At 47.0% G+C, this 12,446-nt stretch overlaps 1 pseudogene; it reads right to left on the bottom strand.

The window, feature by feature from the left end:
• Nucleotides 1-5,621: 5,621 nt before the first annotated feature.
• LOC102955749 lies at nt 5,622-6,590 on the bottom strand (annotated as a pseudogene).
• Between the last annotated feature and the right edge of the window lie 5,856 nt (nt 6,591-12,446).

The raw sequence follows: 12,446 nt of genomic DNA, 5'->3' as shown, positions 1-12,446 counted from the left end.
TTAGGTGCAGTTTTTTTCCTTTGATAAGTACTTTGATGATTCCCTCTCTTAGCAACTTCCATATATGCAATGAAGAATTAACTATAGTCGCTATTCTGCACATTACATCCCCATGACTCATTTATTTTATAGCTGGAAATTTGTACCTTTGAACTTCCTTAACCCATTTTGCCCACCCCCACCTTCCACCTCTGTCAACCACCAACCTGATCCCCAGCCCGCCCCCCCCAAAACTACTTTTCATGAAAAGTTAGCCTGAGGCATATGCAATAATTTTTCAGAGGCAGAATTCAGCCAAACTTCTATCAGAGTCAGGAAAACCAGAACAGACTACAGCTGCTTTAACTCTTATTATCTTTGGATTCTATCTCTTAAATATCTAATTCGCAGTTCTTGGGCACAACTAATTTACCTACTCAGACCACATTTCTGATATCCTAATTAATTAACAAGGACAAATTTCACTAAAGAAAACCAATTTTTAATATGTTAATCATCAGAGCCTCTGGTGTTTGTCACAGATAAGACAAGTATTTTTAGCGGCCACTTCTGTACCGTAGGTTTCTGTTTATGATGCCAGCTCGCCATCCTCCAAAGTGTGATATCTGGGCAGTGGCCTGACACTAGAATCATTTAAAATCATTAAAAACATTTTTTTCTTTAGCTTATTTATTTATTTTGAGAGAGAGAGAGAGAGAGAGAGAGAGAGAGAGCAGGATCGTAGGAAGGGGAGGGGCACTGAGAGAGAGGGGGAGAGGGAATCCCAAGCAGGCTTCGAGCTCTCGGTGCAGAGCCCGTCCAGGAGCTCGATCCCACGAACCATGAGATCGTGACCTGAGCTGAAATCAAGAGTCAGAATATCAAAACTCTGGAAATAATCTCAGAGTTTCTTCCAGGTCAAAAGATTCATTTAGAATTTGATTTGGGGAAGTTTGAGAAAAGTATCAAAAAAGGTTTTAAAGCACTTGATCAAATAGGATCATAGGTCACTGTGAAGCAATACTTTGTTATCTATTTAATCCAAGTGTCAGCAAAAGATTTTAAAGGGAAATACAGGGGCTTACACAGTTGTTAGCAAAAATCAGCTCTTCTAATATTGAGAAGGCTCTATTTTCCTAAGTAATCAAAGACCTGATAAACACAGGAAAATATTTTGGCAAAACATAGAATTTTCTAGGCAGATAACTTTAAATGATAAAAAAAAAAACCTTTTATGATCTCTTACCAAGAGCAGACCAATAGTTCAATAAACTTTGTCTTTTTAACAGACGAAAGAAAATTAAGTTCTAGTTTTACATCAGTGCACGGTTACTATGAAAGCTTAAGAAAAAAAAAAAACAACCCTTTAACAAATTCATTCAATCTTATCCAGCTTGATCACATGCAAAATTCCTTTCCCAATGTTCCTTTTTCATAAACCTTCTACAACATTCTATGTCCGTTTTAGTTCATCCCTTGTTCTCTTTCCCATTCAGAAATAACCGGCTTTACTTTAGGACAAAAGTACACTCATTTCTCTCAACAAAAATGCACCTTCATTCCTCCTTCCTATTCTTACCCAAAACAAAAAACTAGAAAGCAAACCAAAAAACCCCAAACAAACAAACAAACCCCACAAAACGCAAACACCCACATCATATTTTCCTTGCAATGTTGAACTATTTCTAGTAGCTTTCATTACATATATTGTTAGAATGCTTAACTTTTAGAAATCTTCATTTCTAGTGAAAACCAAACAGTAAGCAATTGTGAACCATTACACCAGCATTCTTTAGATTGGGAAATTTATGAATACGTTTCATAATTTCTAGAAGCATATGCCTTTTAAAATTTTCCAACGTAGCACCAACATATCCAAAAATCTTTTAGTTTCTCTGTAGTAAGAAGCCATAGGTAGATGAACCTATGTTCAATAAGTGATGCTTCAGTATTTTATCTTATTTGGAAATGATCTAGATGTTTAATGACTATCATCTCATTTACCTTAGCGAAAATCTAAGGTTTTAAGTTACCAAAAAGATTTTTTTAATAGACATAAATATTGCTGAAACACTTACTTATGTACTTTTCCCTTACATCTACTTAATTCACTTGCTCTTAATTATGTTTAGGTTTAGTTATGAACATTTCACAAGACATTAAACAGCTAACCATCGTTTTTAAGTTCTTTTTCTTGCCGACAAATTCTGTAACGGAGAAAACATGAGCTTATTTGATTTGTAGTAAACCCAGAGAGAATAAAAGTATTCTATTTAATGCTGGCAACTCTAAAAACGTCTCTTCTAGTTAAATCCACAAACTTCAGACAGCTTTTATTTATTATAGATTGATCCTAGACCATGTGAACTGAAAAAACATCCAGGTTAAGTTTCTATTATATTTCTGATAATTTCGATAAGTGCTTTTCTTAATCCTCCTTTACAAATTAATTTTGCTAGTACTATCTGGAGGTAGAAAATACCACATACGTACTGATGAAGAATGTACAGATAGATGCGGAGACCTTATTGTTCTAAAGTTTTAAGCCATGAGGCGTGTATAATGATGCAAAACTCACTAGTTCATAAGCGAATGGCTGGATCCAAACTCTTTTGGCAGATGGAATAAATTGAGGTTAACCGCTCAGATGGCGGTGACACTTTTTCTACTAATATTTGTGGAGAGGACACCAAGGATTTGTATTCGTCCTTGACAAGTAACCTCATGGCGGCTGTGGGTAGATTTTTGGCAAGGGGGCTCCCACAGCCATTTGTATTTTTAAAAGGCCTGCCGCCTGGCCCTGTTTTCCTTCAGTCTTAGGAACTGGGGATGATGTAGATAAGATTTCTTGAAGAAGTTATAAGCCTTTTGAGATAAATAGGGAAGGTTTGGGCTGGTAGGCATGAACGGGTAGAGAACTTGAACTGCCTCTAGAACTGTCTCATTTTATAAGAGTTGTAAGATAAGGGCGATTGCTCTCAATTTGTCAAAGAACCGGGTCGTAACTTAAATGACATCACAGATCCGTGTCTCCAGCCTCATGATCCACCATTTGCTTCTTTCTGGGTACATAGTTCTAATTTTAATGTGGGGTGGGGGAGACTTTCAAGAATTCCTATCGGGCTCTGAACATCAGCTTCCAATCTGGCCAACGTTTTGGCCACAGATCTACTTAAAAGAAAATTCTTTTAAATATGCTGTCAGTCTTCAGCTTGAACAAACAGTAAATATTTCTGGCAGTATTGAATAACCCCCTCTGAATGTAAGTGGGGGCCCCAAAGAGGTTGCACAGGATACTACCTTCCCGAGATCCAGACCCACTCCCAAAGGCAGCCAGAGAAAGAGCCAACAAGTCTCAAGCAGAGAGGCAGGAAGCCACAACTCCTCAGAACATAAAATAAGAATGAGGAAGGCAATAACCAATGGGTTTGGATTTGGAAAGGAGGGACAATGTGAAATTTTATTTTCCTTTTTCAACTGGGCACTACAGACAGAGATTCAGAAAAGCTGTTTCTGGTAAGAACTTTTTTTTAACCATTTTTTTTTACCTTCATTTACCATTTTTTAACCATTTTTTTAACCTTCCTTTACTTTTTTTTTTTTTTTTTTTTACCATTTACCAATCAAAAACTGGCTTCCAGGATCCCCTCTGCAGACGCTGTTATCTATCGGAGATTCAGCTTGATTGTTGAAGCGAATAATGTATTTACCAGAAAATCCCTCAGTTTTGTCAGTTCTGGGAGGGGCCCAAGTGGGACCATGGAAAGCAGATGTGGAGGTGTCTATAAGGTGATTAATTTAGCCGACTTTGGTTCATGGTCCTGTCAGTGCAGTTCAGACAGCAGATTAGTAGAGTGAGAACTCAAGTTAAGTAGGGTGAAGGGAGCAGTAAGAGTTATGTCAATCTTTTGAATCAGGTACCTCTTGTATCTTTTTCATTTTTTAAAAAAATTTTTTACTGAGAATACACTGAGGGTTGATGGGGGTGGGAGGGAGGGGAGGGTAGGTGAGGGGCATGAAGGAGGGCACCTGTTAGGATGAGCACTGGGTGTTGTATGGAAACCAATTTGACAATAAATTTAATATTAAAAAAACAATACATTTTTTTAACATTTATTTATTTTTCAGGGAGAGAGACAGAGCACAAGCAGGGGAGGGGCAGAGAGAGAGGGAGACACAGAATCCGAAGGAGGCTCCAGGCTCTGAGCTGCCAGCACAGAGCCTGACGCAGAGCTTGAACCCATGAACAGTGAGATCATGACCTGAGCCGAAGTCGGCCGCTTAACCCACTGAGCCACCCAGGGACCCCATGTCTCTTTCGTTTTTTATCAGCTTTTCGGCAATGAAGCTGTTTTCTGGATTTTGAAGCCTTTGCTTGTAAGTGCCCTTCTTAAGTGATCTTATCCAGTTGGAACATTCCTCAGAGAGGTTTCTGTAATTCCACATTATTCAAAAGTTCACCCATTTCCCCAGAAAGGCACAAGAGCCGGGCCCCGGGACCAGGTAGACGGAACCGATCTTACCTCTGGATTCGCTAAGATGTCGTAGTTATGAGGACCCTGTCTTGTGATAGCCGTTGTAAAACACCAGCAGTCAATGTGTTTTCTCCCCTTTTGAACAGGGCGGGTGGTCGAAGGAAGCTCCAGAAAACAGAAACAAAAGAGTACTCATCGGGAAAAGTGACGCCTTTATAAAAACCAAGAGGACGAGGCTCTTAAGTAGATTCCACCTGAAGCCTGGAGAGCTCGAAATGCAAGGAGAGCAGAGCTGGAGTGCAGGAGAGAACTGACCTCACACTCCAGGCTTGGGAGAAAGCAGTGAGCTCACTGGGCTCGGTGGGTGTTGGCACCTGTTTGCTCGCCAGCCCTGGAGCTGTGAGGGGGCTTCGCTGGATCCCACTTCTCCGACACCAAGGGATGGCGACCTCAAAAATCAAAACGGCTGGTTATTTTATTAGCAAAATGGGCTGATGTGGGGAAAGCCAGGAATCACAACGCGGGACCAGCAACCTGTGGAAACACCAGCGGCACGTCCGGAGAGACAAGGGGCAGGCTGGTTTCATCAGGTTTTAGGAGCAAACCGGGGAGGATTGATGTGCACAGAAGTTCACTGGAGAAGAACGAGAGTTTGAGGCCGCGGAGGTCTCTCCTTGGCTGCAAGCGTGGTTAGTGCGTCGTTTCTGGGCGCGGCGGGGTCCTCCTTGGTGGGGAGGAGGGGCGTGCTGCATTCTAAACTGGGGTTTCCTTTATTCACTTTCACACACACACACACACACACACACACACACACGCCGTGCCCGTAGTGCAGCACTGGGGGCCAGGGCTTTGGGGGACACAGCCCCTGAGGGGGTGTGTGTGCGTGTGTGCGTGTGTGCGTGTGTGCGTGCGCACCGTGCTTTGCGTGCTGACTACATATTGAAGGAACGGCAATAATTGCTCAGGCAAGAACGTCAGAGCCACGTGACAGGGCTGGTGGAATCGAAGGCTGGAAAGAATCTCTTTCCCACTTCCTGCAACACCGAACAAGCCTCCGATTGCCCAGTACGGGGCCTCTCTTGAAAGCAAAAAGGAAATCTGCTCGTAGAAGCCTCGAGTGATTTGATGCTCTGATGCACGAAGGCAGAAGCGATCCCTAACACGAATCTAACGCTCCGCTCCTGGAGGAGGTGGTGCAGGGTGTACTTTCCCCACATCTCCGCGGGCACCCCGGCGGGGAGGCTGGTGGGAGGCCCTGCTGATCAGCACAAAGGGGCTGAGACTGGCGTAACCGAGCGTTAGAAATAGTTTCATATTTAACACCGTGTGGTCATTGGTCAGGAAGGAGCCGATGCAGAAGGAGAAAATGAAGTCCGCCCAATAAAAGAGAAGGAAACAGGCCATGAGGAGGAGGGCACTCCGCGTAGCTCTCGTCTCTGGGCTGGAATTTCTCCGGGATCTGGAGCTCCGCAGGTGGAGCACACTCCGGCGATGCTTGCACAGACGGAAAGCCATGTACCCGCTGCTCCAGCCCGTGAGGCTCTGGGAGATGATGTCCCGCAGCGCCATGAGAGTCAGGAAGAGCCACCTGACGGTCGCCCGGAGGGCAGCATATGGCAATAGGGGTGGGAGCCAGACGGTGTGATCCCGGACCCGTTGGTGCTCTGGGCGGCTGTGATGTAGGAGAGCAAGTTGGAGCTTATCAGGGAATTCAAGATCCAGAAGAGGAGGAGAGAGGGGAGCACTTGCCACGCGGTGCGGGGCTTGAGCTTTCTCCACGAGGAGGTCCTGGGGCTGATGGTGAGGGCCTGGACCACGCTGAGGAGGCAGGTGGTGCACATTGAGAGGCCACGGGCCACTCTCCCCAGATAAAACACGGTTTTGCAAGTAGCAGTGCCCAGGCCATTTCTGAGATGAAAAGATACGGTGATATCTTTGCTCCCTTTGGTACAAATAATGATCGTATTTGCAAAAGCCAGTTGGGCGAGGATAAGGTGTATGGGTTTTTTCTCGGGTCTCGTGAGAAAAGCGTACGCATGTCCCACAAATAGAAAGAGGTTCCCCGCGATTCCGGGTCCAGTAAGAGAAAGCAAGGTTATTCCCCGGATGACCTTACTCCAAATCATCTTCTGACTTCACGCACAAAAGTAGGAAGGACTTTGGAGAGACACGAAGAAGTAAAGATGACATAGTTTAGGTCCGGGGCTTTTCTGGGTCTACTCCAGCGAAAAGAACCCTTTCAGTTCCGAAGTGTGTAGATGTATATGTTTCTGTCACTCGCATGTCTCCGGTCTCATTCTCCGCTCTCTCTTCTTTTTTCTCCTGTGTCCGTTGATATGAAGATGGTGATACCTATAATTTAAACATCCAGCCTAAACAGCTCTCGTGTAATCCACGCTAGAGCGTCCACCTGCCATTCCCAGAGGTCCTTCTATCCCTGTACACGTACCCCTCGTGTATCAAATGGCCGTGGCGATATTCTTCCGGGGCGACAGCTCAGCGAAGGGCCACAGCACTCAGTCAATTTCCAAGCCGTAACGCTGAGTATCATTTGGATGCCTCCTCCTTCACTACTCCTTCCCAATAAATGACCTCACTGTGAAGGACTGTGCTGGTGCTCCCTCCCCACCCCCCCGCCCCGCCTCGCCACCCCCAGGTGCTCTTCCCCAGCACACTTACCGCTCTGATACTGTGAATACTGGGCTAATAGTGGCAGTGTCTCCAAAGAATTGTACTTGGCTAAATGAGAGTGTTTACACAGGGGAGTCTAGTGGCTTGTTCATTTCCTCCAAGGGCGGTGGGAAAGCCTTTCCTCAAGGGGGGCTAACTCTGGTGACCTTGGTGTTCCGGATTTTCCAGATGGGCGGGATACCCCCGTGCCCCCCTCCCCGCCTGTGCTGGTCCCACTCTCCACTTCTCCTGAGGGCAAAATCAAAAAGCAAATCAAAATCAAAAATCAGGAAAATTCTCCCAGCAATTCATCAGGGGAAGACATTTGGCCCCATGGGATCCAGCCAAAGGCGGACTCAGCCTCTTCCCCTTTGTCAAACGTGGTGATTTTCTCAATCAGAAATGCCCCCACCCTGCGGGCCTAGGTTCCGCCACTGTCTCACGTTGTGGTTTATAGAACCCGCTCATCACTCTCTCTGTTTATTCTCTTTCTACATCGTAGTCGAGATGAGATCTCGAAACATCAATCCTCCTTCTGCTTCACTTCTTGCAAACCGTACGTGGCTTCACCTGTCAACCTCCTTCTAAACGTGCCTGCCCTCCACAATCTGGCCTCCTGTCCTTCTCACCAAATTCACTTCTGAACTGCCTTCGCCCCTCCCCCACAAGTGTGCATAAACTCCGACGCCGAGGCCCTCCTGCCCTCGGCCACCCTCTTCACCCAGCTCACTGCCGCCCGTCCGTCCCACAGCAGCTTGGAATTTTATCGTCTCGTGCCTTTGCCTGAACTCGCTGGGCCCCGCTGCCCTGGCCTGTTTACCCGTTTCTTTCCTTCACTGGGGAGCAGAGCACTTGAGAGGTGCTGTCTGCGCACTGAGTACCTACGGGACCCAGCTCGGTATCCGCTATCAACCGCTCAAAAAGTCGTTTATGAAAATAGGATGAAATGAGGCGTATGGTTATGCTTGTAAAACTGCCTGGTAATCGCACAGACGGGTTCCTGAGCCACTTTGGAGACATAGTTGAGATGGAGAAGTCCATCCACGTCGGATAGCACGTTCAGAAGGGACTTCAGTGTGTCCTCAGATGGGTAAGTGAGTTGAATGTCAGAGCCTCCCTTGATTTAGTGAATGACCTCGGTCATCCTTTGGGAGACCTGTACATTATGATACATTTCTCCTTCCCCCATGTCTGTGTCTACCTACTTCTGCCTGGATTCCCCCCCGCCCCCCCACCTCGATACACCTCTCTACTCTCTGAAACACCGATAACAGATTTTGAAAGAAAGAATTTGTCTTGGCTTTGCTGAAGGGCATCCCAAGTAGACCGGAAAAGCTGCACACATATATGATCTGGAGGGTACTGGAGACAGAGGTTACATATATATATATATATTTTAATAAGCTCTCACAAGCTTCTTTTTTCCTTAAAGATTAATTTATTTGTTCCCCCGCCTCAGTTAAGTCAACACGGCTTGCAGCTTCATAAATGAAAGGTACATTACATAATAGAGCTTTGGATGACAAGAACATTTGTTTAGTAATTCAAAAACACATTGTTAATGAATAGAATGAATGACTTAGGGGCGCCTGGGAGGCTCAGTCGGTTGAGGGTCTGACTTCGGCTCGGGTCACGATCTCACGGTTCATGGGGTCAAGCCCCGCGTCGGGCTCTGGGCTGACAGCTCAGAGCCCGGAGCCTGCTTCAGAATCTGCGTCTCCCTCGCTCTCTGCCCCTCCCCCGCTCACACTCTGTCTCTCTGCCTCTCAAAAATAAATAAATGTTAAAAAAATTTTTTTAAGAAAAGAATGAGCGTCTTAAGACTTTTTTTCTCCCCCCACACAAGAAGATCAGCTTTAACATTCTACAGGAGACTCAGATTTCTAATCTTTCCAAGCTCATTAGACTTTAATGGTCCCTTATCACTGTGGACATTGTCACCGAGTGGACGAAAGTCCAGCCACACTGCACATTGATTAGGCAAAGACGTGAATGTCCTCCTCACCGCTTCTGCACAAACAGCTGTGAATCAGCTTTCACCCGCTTCTTACTTGTATCATTTGCGAATGAACAAAATGCAGTCTGTGTGACTTTAGTTAAGTCAAGGTTGGCTCTGTTTGTTTTGTGTTTGTGTGCCTGTGTTTTGTAGAAAATGGTAGGGACGCTTATGCACGTTCCAGATGCCGGAGAAGTACGGTTCCATCCGAGTAGGGCAACCGCTGGTCACAAGAACAAGCTTTGCGATCTGAGTTGACTACAGCCTTCCCAGCTCCTGTCTGGGTGACTTGGGGCATGTAATTTGGCCTCTCCAAGCCCAAGAACTCTCACCCGTAAAAATTAGGGATGATCCTTTGTACTCTGTAGTTCAGGAGTAAATGAGCTCAGGATTTGGTGCTATGTCAGTGCCCAGAAAGTATTAAAGAATCATTTTCTAAAAATGACTATTAGTATTCCTATGTGTCCCCACACTTCAGAAAAAAAATTCTTTATAATAATGTACTGTATCATTGGGGGGGGGGCTGGAAAAGGAAAACATCAGAATAAATAAAATCTTAATAGAGCAGGCAAGCGTGCCCAGTGCCAAAAAGGCAGAAGGACGCCACAGCTAACGGGCACAGAGCCCCTCTGCCGGGAGGGGACGTGCACACGAGCTGAGAGAAAACTCCAGAGAGTCCGTGCGTGCGCGCACATCCGGGTGAGCCGCCCTGGGCGTCCATCTGACGACCCCTCCTCCTCCCCCTGTGAGGAAGGGGCAGCTTCAGGCACAGCGTGGACCCCCGGGCTCACCTCCTGTGCAGCACAGAGAAGCCGCGTCTCCCGATGGGCTGGGAGGCGGCCAGCTGTCCTCCCCCTGGGTCCCGGCCGCTCCTGCCGCACAACCGACCCAGCAGAGCGGCTCCGACTCTCCTCTCCTCTCCCGCCTGCCCGGCCCCGCCCTGCCCCCCAAAGGCCTGTGTCCAAAGCCAAGGCCGGCGCCCACCCGTGGCCGCCAGGGGTACCCACCTCGTCAGTTGCACGGGGCCCTGCTCGGGGAGAGGGTGTTCTGGCCGCAGCGCCAGCCGGGCCCTGTTATACCTCCCCGGGTCCCCGTGCCCCTGGCTCAGGCGCTGAGGTCACGATGTCAGTGTCAAGGGCTCCTTGTGCACCAGGTGGGTCCCCGGGGCCCACTTCTCCCCTCTCCCTGATGCTCTGTAATTTGCGGAGCCGGGAACCGTCCTCACGCAATTAGAGTAAACGCACTGCAGGCTGAGCGCTGGTGCAGCTGGGGCCCTGGGGGGGCCCAGGGTCCCCGGGACTTCATTAGGGCCTCCTGCCAACCCCACCCATACCCCACTGGTCGCCACAGCTCAGGAACAGACACCTGAGAATCACAAGTGCTCACTTCGTGAATAGTTTAAACTGCAGCCACACGATAACAGAAGATCACTGAGGGGCAGGGTCAGAATCCCCACTGCCCCCCCCCCCACCTCGTGATAGATGGGGTCCAGAAGGGAGCAGGAGGGGGACTCCTGGGGTGTTGGCTTCCTGATCTGGGGGCTGGTCGTGGGCTCTGGGTCAGTCCATACAGCTCACTGAGGTGCTCCATTCTGAGTGGGTTCATTTCTTTTTCAAGTTTGCTTCCAAATGGTGTCTGTGGCCCAGAAGGTCAGGTCCTGCGGTCATGGCCCAGACCCGGGTCTGAGTGTAACACTTATTATTTTGCTTTAATTTTTCTTTCTCTAGTAATGCTCATCCTCATGGGTGTGAAATGGTATGGTAGGATGCTTTTTATTTACTTTTCCCTGTTGCTGAGTGATGTTGAGCCTCTTTTTGTGCTTATTGGCCATTTGTGTGTCTTCTTTGGAGAAATGTCCATCTTTTCTTTTTTTTTTTTTAACTTTTATTTATTTTTGAGACAGAGAGAGACAGAGCACGAATGGGGGAGGGTCAGAGAGAGAGGGAGAAACAGAATCCGAAACAGGCTCCAGACTCTGAGCTGTCAGCACAGACCGCGAGATCATGACCTGAGCCGAAGTCGGACGCCCAACTGACTGAGCCACCCAGGCGCCCCAATGTCCATCTTTGTTGTCTATGTTTTTGGAGTCACATCCAAGAAATCATTGCAAAAACCAGTGTCATGGAGTTTTGTCTTATTTATTTTTTTTTTTGGTAAGCTTTATAGTTTTAGCCCTTAAAGTTAGGTCTTAGGTCCATTTTGAGTTAATTTTTGTTTGTGGTGTGAGATAAGAGTCTCATTTCCTTCTTTTGCATGCGGATATCCAGTGTTCCCAACACCATTTGCTGAAAAAACTGTCCTTTCCCCATTGAATGATCTTGGCACTCTTGTTGGAAATCTTTTGACCAAGTATGTGGAAGTGTGAGGGTTAAATTGTACTTTTAGTTCTCAAAGGCAGCCCATCTGGAGCTCAGAATAAGAATCTTGATGGGACTAAGCGGCTGGCCCCTCTGCACTCTTGCCCAGAAACCTTGGCAATGATCTCGTCCCTCTGCTCTGATCTTACAGACATTCCCTTACAGGACCCTGATATCAGCATGTTTTCAGACGGCAGTAATGTTGTGTTTCAAGGGCAAAAGGATGCCAGCGCTGCAGTGATGACAGACCATGAAGTTTTATGGCCACAGACCCTTCCCCCAGAAACTTCAGCCCAGCACACAGAGCACATCGCACTAACAAAAGCCCTAAAACTTGGAAGAAACAAGTCAAAAGTGCCTTGGAGCTACCGATCTTGACAGAGCCCTTGCTTCCACTGGAGCCCAGTTACACTCCTAAAGATTTGCAGTGAATTTCAAGAAAAGGGGGAAGTAAGATGCTGGGACAAAAGTGGTTTCAGGATCCTGAAGGTAAGATACTCTTCTCCGTGGCACTCGGGTGGCGGGAGTGCTGGAGAAAAGAGAGACGCTCTCCTGCTCCAGGAGCTTGTAAATCCGGGACCGTTTCAGACCTGAACCCACAAAATCCTTGGAGGAAGACAATGGCTTTCTTTGTTGAATTGGATGAATGCTGTGAATGGAACATCCCTGCCCATCTGCTGAGCTTTTCATGTCTCTAGGACACAGGTGGCTCAGATGGACAATCCTGCAGAGTTAAACCTGTGTTCGGTTTGGGGTTATGGGTTGCCCTCAGTTCCCAGGGCAGCAGAGGCACTGTCTGTCTGTCTGTGCCCCATCTCCTTCCTCCACTCCTTTGTCACCAAGAAGCAAGGAAAGAAAATCTCTGTGAAGGTTGTAATGCTTCTAAGACTGTTGATGAGATGTGTGACTGTTTAAAGTAGATAAAGCTTGTGATTCCCACCCTCCTGTGACATCAACATGCAGCCGCTG

Source organism: Panthera tigris, chromosome B2, assembly GCF_018350195.1.
Source record: "Panthera tigris isolate Pti1 chromosome B2, P.tigris_Pti1_mat1.1, whole genome shotgun sequence".
In the NCBI taxonomy this organism is placed as follows: Eukaryota; Metazoa; Chordata; class Mammalia; order Carnivora; family Felidae; genus Panthera; species Panthera tigris.
The sequence above is the reverse complement of the archived record's forward strand: the minus strand, read 5'-3'. Positions and strand labels throughout refer to the sequence as shown.